The sequence below is a fragment of the Hibiscus syriacus genome, unplaced genomic scaffold, assembly GCF_006381635.1.
Source record: "Hibiscus syriacus cultivar Baekdansim isolate YM2019G1 unplaced genomic scaffold, ASM638163v2 tig00017996_pilon, whole genome shotgun sequence".
Classification (NCBI taxonomy): domain Eukaryota; kingdom Viridiplantae; phylum Streptophyta; class Magnoliopsida; order Malvales; family Malvaceae; genus Hibiscus; species Hibiscus syriacus.
The window spans coordinates 32,944-44,205 of NW_024062422.1; the positions used below are offsets into that span (position 1 = coordinate 32,944).

General features: G+C 33.0%; 1 long non-coding RNA gene across 2 annotated transcripts; it reads right to left on the reverse strand.

Annotated features, from left to right (window-relative positions):
• Window positions 1-4,929: 4,929 nt before the first annotated feature.
• On the reverse strand, window positions 4,930-7,108 carry LOC120208990. Of its 2 annotated transcripts, XR_005524367.1 has the most exons (4): window positions 7,000-7,108; window positions 6,719-6,785; window positions 5,281-5,559; window positions 4,930-5,046 (listed from the first exon to the last, which is right to left on the reverse strand). It is a non-coding gene; the product is annotated as an uncharacterized LOC120208990 (long non-coding RNA). The 2 variants fall into 2 exon arrangements; XR_005524368.1 differs by lacking the exon at window positions 5,281-5,559.
• Window positions 7,109-11,262: the final 4,154 nt, after the last annotated feature.

Here is an 11,262-nt window from a genome sequence, read left to right on the forward strand (position 1 = left end):
TTCATTAGATTTTGGTGTAATAAAAGCTTGTTTATGGTTTGGGACTTTAGTGATGTGAAATCAGTAATCGAACATGTTTCATGTCAAGTTATGTTAGGTCAAATTAAATTGAGTACTAATTACATCAAGTCAATTCAATAGTTTGACTCGAGTCAGATTGGTTTTGGGTTGACTCAGATTCGAGTCATTGTCAGGTTGATTTCAAATCAGACTCAGTTTGGATTCGGGTCAAATTAATTTCAAGTTAAATAAATATCAATTAAAGTCAAAATGATTTGGGTCCAAATTAGTTAAATATCATGTTAATTCAGGTTCATATGAACTTCATATCGGATCATGTTGTGTTGAAGGATAAAATTCAAGTTGGACAATATCAGTTTCGAGTTAACTTCAAGTCGGATCTTACCGGGTAGAAATATACTTTGAATCATGTCTTTTCAGGTGAATTATTTTACACCTTTCTCGAATGATGTTAAATTGTAATTGTATTATATATATATATATATAGTCTTATATGCTTCTAGTCATATATTATAATTATAGAGTTTGGAGTTTATTATATAATTTATAGTTTTTGTGAACAAAAATTTATAGAATTTGAAGTTTATGATATAATTCATAGGATTTGGAGTTTATGATGTAATTTATAGGGTTTGGATTAAATTAAAAAATGTGTCAATTTTGGATCAAAATATAACTTTAGGGACTAAAAAAATATTACCATATTAAAATTATTAGACTAAATTATAAAAATTAGAAATAAACAGGGATCAATTTTGGTTAAAAGCTTAAATTTACTCATAAACTTTAATTAAATGTTAATGTATAATATAAAAACTTCGATTTAATATAATTATACACACAAAAAATTGAATATATATGAAAATTACAATTTAAAAATATAAAAAAAAACTTATAATATAATTATCATCATTAATCATGTGCCTTAAATGGTAAAAAATTATTTTGTCACATTATAATATCATAAATTTATAATCTCTCAAGTCTCAAGTACTTCATTCTTCTTCGAAGTTGAGTCAATATTAGGTCGGTTCAATAGCAAGTCAAATCATTTACAGGTCGGGTCAAGAATAATTGAGTCAATTACAAGTCGGGTTGATAACAGGTCAGGTAAAATCATATCTCATATCATTTTAACTGGGGTTATATCGATTCTTTACCAAGGTAATCTCAAGTTCAGGTTCATGTCATATTGGATGCAGGTCGAGTTCGATTATCACATTATAAGATTCAATTCAGATTCAGATCGTTCACAGGTCGAGTTCAGATCCAAAATAATCAGATCTAACTTGAGTTCAAGCCAACACCAATTCAAACTCGAATCAATTTTAGGTCATAATTATCTTCAATCACAAACAATGCAGACTTGAGATAATTTCAGTCAATTTTTCAAGTGGAATAAATTTTTCACATTCCCATTTGGGACACTATTTATGACCTAAGAAAAAAATTAAGGAAAACAATCAATGTACCAATGCAATCTTTTTCTGTAGGTCATTCAAAAATGAACTGAATTTGTCGACGCTCGTTTTTTCGTCCCGATAATATTAATATCATTATTTGCTTTGTTATTACTAATATTATTATTAATATTTTTTAATTTCTCTAAACATAAAAAACCCAAAATAAGCTCAATCGGTCCCCAAAAATAGCCTAACCCAGTACAATTCAACATCAGGGCCCGACTACCAACTACCCAATTACAAGCAAGCCTGAAGCCCATTAAACATAACCAAGTAGCTAGGGTTTCTGAACCCCCTCTCTGGCGCCGCTCACTATTAGCCATTGGATCTATGAAAGATCCAACGACTCAGATTAACCATCAGTTAGGGTTTTACCCTAACCCATCCCAGTCGCTTTCTTTCATCCGCACGATCTGGACCCATCCAACGATCCAGATCACACCAAGGGTCATCTCAGCTGCCGCTAGTTTCCACCAATCCCCGACCACCGATGTTGCCACCAACCAAAGCCTCTGCATTGTCAGACACCCAAATCAACACACAAGCAACAAATCAACACACAAACCACAATAATCATTTTTTTGTAATCATTCAATTTTAAGAAAGAAAAAGGAAAAGAAATATATAAAAAGGGGTTATAAAGACCCCGAACTTTGTTGTTAAACTCTCTCAGTTTTTGAGTGGAAAAAAGCAACAAAAAAAACATAAGCATTTAAAGGTATCTTTTCTCTTTGTTTTCTTTTAGTTTCGAAGCATAATAAAAAAAGAAAAACAACCAAGCTTGCATGTAAGAAAAATAGAGGAATAGGGATGGATCTAGAGAAAAAAAATACATGAGTCGTGGGGAGGTCTTTGCGGCAGCCAGAGCTTGTGACAGCCGAAAGGTTGGGGCCCTTTTTGGGGTCGTTTAGAAGCGTTTTAGGTAGTTTAAGTCCTAGATCTAGGTTTAGAAGAGCGAGGAGAGTGTTTTAGGCTATTTTTAGGTAGGTTTCGGAGCTCTGGACACCGTGTGCGGCAGCCGAAACGGTGGTCGGGGGCAGAGAAAGGCGACCGATAGTAGACCGGCCGAAGAAAGGAAGAGAGAGAAAAAAGCGTTTTTAAACTTTTTTTGAGAAATCAGTTAAAATGAAAAAAACAAAGGTTGTACATATAGAGGGAGTTTCGGGGGAAATCATGTTTAGGTTCCCCAAGTTTAGCCGCGTTTTTGCAAAATAGTCACTTGTAGGGATCGCTTTTGTAATTTACACGTTTCTTGTGCATGTTATAAATTTTTGGTTTAATTTTTGTTTAGTCCCCATAACTTTAGCGTGTTTTTGCATGCTAGTCACCTATAGAGACTGTTTTTGTAATTTACCCATTTTTATGCATGTTATATATTTTTAGGGTTATTTTCTATTTAGTCCCAGTATGTTGAGCGTGTTTTTACATTTTGGTCATGTGTAGTGACTGTTTAATTTTTTTAAATGCTTATGGACTGATTTAATAATTTTCCTTTTTTTATTCGAATGAATATTTTAGGCTAGGAAAAAAGGAATATTTAGGAAATAGCCCCTGTGGTTTCTGCATGTTTATATTTCGAACCAGAATCTTTCTTTTTATTTATTTTAATTTGGCCATGCAATTTTAGTTTATTTTAATTTAGTCCCCATGTTTTGTTTATTTTTATTCTTTGTAATTTTAGCACCCAATAGTAAGCATGCTCATTTTAGTCACTTCTATACTTTATTTTATTTTAATTTTTGCATGTTGGTTGCATGTTAGTTCATTTTAGTCCTTAATAAATTTTGAATTATACCCTCATAAGCATCTCTTGACTCGATTCAAAATAAATTGACTAAGGGTAATATTCGTTCTTTTTAATATTGTCGTAAAGTGACTGTTTTAACTTATAAGAAAGTCACTTTAGATAATTTTAAAACGAAAGTATATCCCATTTAGTGTCACGAATTAAACCGAATTCATTTTAAAATTTGGGGATTGAGAAAATATCATGTTCTTTAAATTAAATTCATCGAGAAAAGATTGTTAGATCGAATCTAAGGTCTCGTCTCGAGATATTTAAATAATTGAACATCCTTATTCTCATAAATATTGGTAAAATAAATAATTAATTATACTTGCTTGATAAATGCTTTTAATTTGCTTTATTTTTTCATGTGTTTTCCAATGGGTTTTCAAAATAATAACATTCGAACCGATATTGAGAATAGTAAAATATTTTCATTTCAGTTGGAGTAATAAATGATTGCTTTAAGGCATGAGAGGTCATTTATTCTCAATTGGAAATAATTCGATATTACCGTTTTCTCTGGAATCAATATTGATTTTTTAAGACGAAATGGTGATATCTCTTCATTTCGATTGGAGCAATAAATGACTGGTTTAAGGTATGAGAGGTCATTTATTCTCGATTGGAAATCATTAGATATTATCGTTTTCACTCGGATCAATATTGAATTTTGAGACGAAATAGTAATATCTCTTCATTTCGATTAGAGTAATAAATGACTGTTTTAAGGGCATGAAAGATCATTTATTCTCGATTGGAAATAATTAGATATTATCATTTTTTTTCTCTTAAAATTATTTTGGGTGTTGTTATTTTGAATCAATAATGAACTTTAGAATGGAATTTTAATATTTATTTATTTTGATTGGAGTGAGAATCGATTGCTTTAAGGTATGAGAGATCGATTCTTCTCGATAGAAAATAATTAAGTATTATCGTGTTTCTTCCAAAAATTCAAAGAATATTATTTTTAGGGGATCTTAAATTAAATTAGACTCGAACTCATAAATTTCATTGCAAAGTCAACTAATTAATCGACTAGGTACCGATTTAGGGCGCTGTGGGGGTGCTAATCCTTCCCCACACGTAACCGACTCCCAAACTCGAATTTTGGTAACACAGACCGCAAGTTTGTTGTTTTAACTAAAATTAATATTTTATTAAAATAAGAAATACATTTTTGGATGCCCAATCACACCCTAATCAAATATTGATGACGACTCCTCAAACCATGTTTTATCATTAACCAGTCATAAAAATTTTTTTGAAACAAGAACCCCTTTTACCCTTTCGAAAAAACTGTTTCGACAGAATTCAAATAATTCAGTGATTCATATTTTAGGGATGTAATTTAGTATATCGAAATTAAAAATTTAATAATTATTTTAAGATCATGGATGATAATTTTTACAAATAAAAAATTATACCAAATAAATAATGGTAAAAATAATAATTTAAGTAAGAAGGGAGACTGCCTGCATCGATGCTAATAAAAATAAGAAGAGCAAGAGAAGCATGAAAATCACATGCAGATGTATAAAAATTAATAATTAAAATAGATGATCTGTAACAATAATAATTAATATTTAATGTTTCTTAAATAAAATTCAATAATTAATAATTACTTGATTTCTTCACTAAAAATTGTGTCCAACTCCCAATAAATTTTCTTTTAGTACGATTATTTCATATGAAGAAAAAAAATCACAAAGTAGAATTCACGTGGTCTTCTTGGGGATTGCACGATGATGGTGACAATCTACCTCTACAATCCTGAGATATCAAACAATTTAAAGAGTGAGCCACAAGAGTCCAGAAATGTACAATTATCCTGTGAGATTTATATATTATAAGTTAAGTAATGTAAATGAGAAGTGCATATACTGTAATCTTCCAAAGTTCATGCATATAAATAAACATTTTCCCAACAGTCGCTATATCATTTAGTCCAAGGAATTAGCATTATCATTAATATTATGATCGCATAATTATAAACATTGTAAATACCCCATGTAAGGCACTTGGATCACTTCAGGGCTCCCGTACGAGTTTGCTGGTAGCAAATACAATAATATGCTCCCTTGTGAGTCACTCTAATCCTTCGGAGCTCCAGTGCGAGTCAACCGAAATAATTACGATTAGGTGCTCCCGTGCAAGTCACCCGAAAAAATTATGATTAGGTGCTCCCGTGTTAGTCACTATAATCCTTCGGGGCTTTCGTACGAGTCACCAAGAATAATCACGATTAGGTGCTCCCTTGCGAGTCACTCTAATCATTCGAAGCTCCTGTGTGAGTCACCCGGAATACTCACGATTACATATATTTGCATACCAAGTGAGCCGTAGCTCTTTATCATTCACCTAGCTTTCGTTCACGCTTCCATACATATTTTATCTTATTGTCATAACATATGTCATAACACATATTTACAACCGTGAACATTAACAAGTAATTCCAACACTAAATTAAACACATCACAATTCTAGCAGTGAACTTAACATTGACTTACACCAGTGAAATGAATATGTAATTCTAGCACTAAACTTATGATGTGATTTCAGCAGTGAAACTTAATATTGACTTACACCAGTGAAATGAATATATAATTCTATCACTGAACTTATCACATAATTTCAACAGTGAAACTTAACATTGACTTACATCAGTGAAATGAAAACATAATTCCAGCGCTAAACTTATCACATAATTCCAGTAGTGAAACTTAACATTGACTTACACCAGTGAAATGAATACCTAATTTCAGCAATAAACTTATCACCTAATTCCAACAATGAAATTTAACATTGACTTACACCAGTAAAATGAATATGTAATTGAAACACTAAACTTATCACATAATTCTAGTAGCGAAACTTAACATTGACTTACATCAGTGAAATGAATACGTAACTTCAACACTAAACTTTGAAGCTTAACATTGACTTACATTAGTGAAATGAATACGTAATTCCAGCACTAAACTTATCACATAATTCCTGCAGTGAAATTTAACATTGACTTACACCAGTGAAACGAATACATAATTCCAGCATTAAACTTATCACATAATTCCTGCAGTGAAACTTAACATTGACTTACACCAGCGAAATGAATGCATAATTCCAGCATTAAACTTATCACCTAATTCCAGTAGTTAAATTTAACGTTGACTTAAACCAGTGAAATGAATACGTAATTCCAACACTAAACTTTTCACATAAGTCAAGGAGTGAAACTTAACATTGACTTACACTAGTAAAATGAATACGTAATTCCAGCACTAAACTTATGATTTCACATATCAAATAGTAATAAGGATTAAATCGGAGTGACACCGAGTCACCCGAACATACAACTACACTTTCAATTACTTTACCTTATAATCATATGGATCAACCAAGAATAAGAGCACATTATCTTAAATTAAATAGCTAGGGTGGATACCTCCTCCTTCCTCACCTTCAAGCTTTCTCCTTGCCCTTTGATTGAGATGATCCCCTAATTTCTTTCTCTAAAATAGGAAGAGATCAGACAAAAAGAACAAAAGAATAATGCTAACAACACATGACTAAGTTTTTTAACCTTTCTCCCCTCATTTTAAGCCACGATCATATCCAATTAAAACCTAACATTTGTGATTCTTCCAAAACTCAAAATCCCTCCCCTTCACATGGAAGTTCTCTCTTTTGCAGAAAAACCCACTGCATTAAAGGATTAATTCTTACCTTAATTCGTATGCCTTCACCCTTAATCACCTTTATGAGGAAGATAGATGGAATAAGCGGAAAACAATTGATGGAAAAGGAATGGAGATGAAATTACTTTCCTTTTCTCTCCCCCTTCTAGAACCCACCATAGTTTTCAATATATTTAGGCTTAGGATAGATTTTTATTTGAAAAGGAATGAATTGCCCATTTAGTCCCTTATTTTTGTCATTTCTTCTCAAGATTTCCTTGAGCTTACTAATTTACTTATTATTTATTCGATTTGGTTTAATCCTAATCTCAAGGTTTTCCTTGAGATTTCCTTGTCCGGGTCATTACAAAAATAATGGATAAAGATGGGCAATTGTTGAAACTAGATTTCTTTTGACTTGGTTTCTGAACATATTATTGTGCTTCGACTATTGTTTCTATTATGATTGGTGATGCACGTTGAATGTTTGAGCCATACTGTTGAGGGGAGTTTTGTGTTCTGTTGTTTTCGAGATCCATTAATGATCCTAAGTGTATTTTACTCACTTTTAGAGTTTAGACCTTAAAAAATAATTATTAATTTTAAGAATATTTTGGTATTTTTCACCACTTGAGTTCATTTTAATCATTGCAAGTATTATGATACTTATTCAAAAATAATGGATAAAGATGGGCAATTGTTGATAATAGATTTCTTTTGGGCTTTTTTTCTCTGAACTTATTATTGTGCTTCGACTATTGTTTGATATTATGATTAGTGATACACGTTGAATGTTTGAGCCATACTGTTGAGGGGGTTTTAAAAGAGAGATTATTAGCGTATACTGTTTTTTTTTCTTAGCAAAGTCTGTCTTATTAAATAGAAAAAAGAACATATCAGATCACCTTTTGCCTCGTATACGGTTAGTTCATGTCTTGTTGCAACAAAATAAGAAACAACGAGTGCTTTAGTATTTCACTTAAATGAGCCTGATGCTATAATTAGATAATAATGATATTATGGACCTTGGGAGGTGCAATAGAGAGTAATGCATACAAGCAGGCAAACGAGTTGATAATTAAGCAGTGATCAGGAATCCCACGTACACTTGTTATACAGGATGATCATTATTACAAATTGAAGAGCAAGCTAGCTAGCTAGCTATTACATGCAGTAGCCGCATATTTATTTATTTATCTAATATGTTGATGATGAAACCAAGTGGGGATCTGAGGTTTAAAATGAAATTTAAGGTTAAATATTATAGTGCATGATGGAGACGAAGTGTAGGATCATCACCACAATCCATAAATTCGTAGTTCACTGTAAGATGCCCGTCTTGCATGCCTTTGTCATCCATGATCTCAGAAAACGCTGGAAAGTCCAAATCCAAACTTGGCCTGGTGCATGTATCCAGCACTCTCACCGTCACGATTTTTCCATTGGCAGTGTTGGTCACCTGCATGCATATATGCATTCTGTCAATTCATGCACGCATGGTTTCCAGTAAAACAGAAACAAATTTATTTTGCTTGAAAACAAAGGGCGCTTACTTTTAAGCAGAGTCCACATCTTGATTGTGGCTTAGGAATCTCCGGTCCACAGAAGGCGGTCCAATAATATTTGCTGCGCCATTCAAAATTTTTAATGGATAAATATATGTGTGCCCACCTTTGAATTTTTTTTGGATCCGCCACTGTCCATGGATAAATAAGCCTCTTTTGGAGAAACATATGATAAAACATTACTATTATCTGGATCTTACTCGTCATCAGTTGGCACATCCATTACTCCTTGAATAATTTCTTCATCCATAAGTGACTCAATTGAAGATTAATGAATACCTTCAACATCACCAATTTCTTGTTTGAGAGGCATATATTTATCGATCCAAATTTTATAATGTCGAAAATAATTTGCAATAGTTGTAGGCTTCACATCAATATTCCAAACAACATTAATAAAATGACTTGTATCGAATACATTAACCTTTTCAGGATTTAGTTCTCCTTTCTCGTAACTTTCCAAGATGCTAGAATGAAAGCAACACTGATAATAAATCTTAACTGCTATAATAATTCTAGCATCACATGAATGAAGTTTCTATGTTGAATTTGGAGGCAAAAAGAATAATTCAGTGTTTCTCAAGCCTTCAATAACTTGCCGAAGGTTTCATCTATCTTACCCAAACCAGCTCTCTCGTCACGAGTTTGTATGTTGTCGTCAACGCTGATCTCGTATCCCTTGCCAGCTTATGTGCGTAATTCTTCACCCGACTTGGATTTTCTCTCTTATCTTCGAAGACCTGTTCTTCCAAAGACTCCATATTGTCAATGAGAAGAGTATACCCCAGCTTAAACCATCCCCCATGTCTCTCTTTGAACAATAGTTTTTTCCTTAAGCCCCTGTCTGTCTCCCCATAGTTCCGCGGAGGCGCTGTTTGTTCTGGCAATTTTCAACATAAACCCACCTATCCAATCGCCATTCTCGTCCCTGATTATTCCTCCCGCTGTGCCAACTCCGTGTTTACTTTACACCTCACATCCGTGTTAATGATCCAACAACTTTCCGAAGGATTCATCTATCTTACCCAAACCAGTTCTCTCATCACGAGTCTGTATGTTGTCATCAACGCTGATCTCGTATCCCTTGCCAACTTATGTGCGTAATGCGCCACCCGACTTCGATTTTCTCCCTTCTCTTCGAAGACCCTTTCGTTTCTATTCCTCCAAAGACTCCATATTGTCACCGAAAAGAGTATACCTCAGCTTAAACCATCTCCCATTTCCCTTTTTGAACAATAGTTTTTCCTTAACCACTCCTTGAAAACCCTTGTTCCGAACTGGTCATATTGGTATTGTGCATGTAACTCATCCCAAACCAGTTTGCGTCTTGGGGTCATGTTCTTCTTCGCTCGGATTTCGGTAGTATTCAATTTATTCAGATTGTAAAGCCATATGAAAACTGTAATCCATTCTGCAGCTTCCACTCTCCAGACCCATTTCATGTTTTCCGATGGTTGCTCTGGCATTTCCATGTTCGTAATAGCTTTGGCAGCTGAAGCTATCGTGAACTTCCCATCTTTGGTGAGACCCCATAAGACTTTATCTCGGTTCCGCTCGTTATTCCCTACCGGGATTGAGATCCCTTGGATTTGCTCCCCTGTTTCGTCCGAGATTATACCTGATAACTGTCGTTTTGCTATCAAAATAATTTCGGCTTCTTATTAAGTAAAAAGGGAGAGTAGTATAGAGAAACATGGTCGATCCACAGGGACTGTGGTGTTTCTGATTTAGTAAAATTTTTACATGATTTAGAAGAAGATATAATTTCATATAAAGATGAAAAGATAGAAATAAATAAAATAAATAATTATAATTTGTTTAAAAGGGAAAATAATAATAAAATAATAAATAATAATTGTAAGACAATGATAAAGATAAAAAGGGGGTTTTTAGATTGTTTAAAGAAAGATAATGAGATAAAAATTAAATAAACAAATAAATAAATTAAATAAATTGAGATAAAGAAGACTTATGGTAAGAATAGCCTCAGACTTCAGCTTTGCCTCAAATTCTTCAGATCATCAAAATAGATCTTTACTTCAAGATTCACGTCGACTACTTGTCTACAAGCACAATTCCTTGTGAATATGATTTGTATACCGAATATCCAAGTGCACTCTTAAATTTCAGTTTGTGAGTTGATCTAAGCAACAACAATGTTGTAGATCTTAAAACATTGAAGTTCGAAAAGCTGTCGACTCGGATTATGTTGTTTCAACAATAAATGATTCCGATCTCAGTTTCCTCTTAGCAAACAATTTTGCTAAGTGTGTTCACAGGAAGACAAATGTGCTTCAATAAGCCAATCCTTCTTCCCACGTTAACCATAACAACATCCAGACCAACGTCGACTTTTGGTTTTGAAAATCGTTTTGATTTGTAAAATAAGCCCAGAAAACAGAGAGAAAAATCCGAAGCGATTGAAGTGCCTTACAATTCTCACATTTGGAATTGAGTCTTCGCTTTAGCCTTAGGCTTAAAAGAAAATTAGCTAAGCATGACCAAAGTCATACTTAGCATATTTGAAAACAAAATTTTAAAATAAAATAAAGAATTATGCGAAAAAACTTGAAAGAAAATAGAGAGAATTTGATAAAGCTAGAGAGAAGAAGAAGATTAAATTCTCAGATGTGAGAGATATGTTTCTAGGCTTACACTGAGAGGGTATTTATAGCCTTCAAAATCCTAAAAATAAGCTAAAGATAATTCCTAGAATAAAGAAATAAATCCTAATTAAAACACTTAAA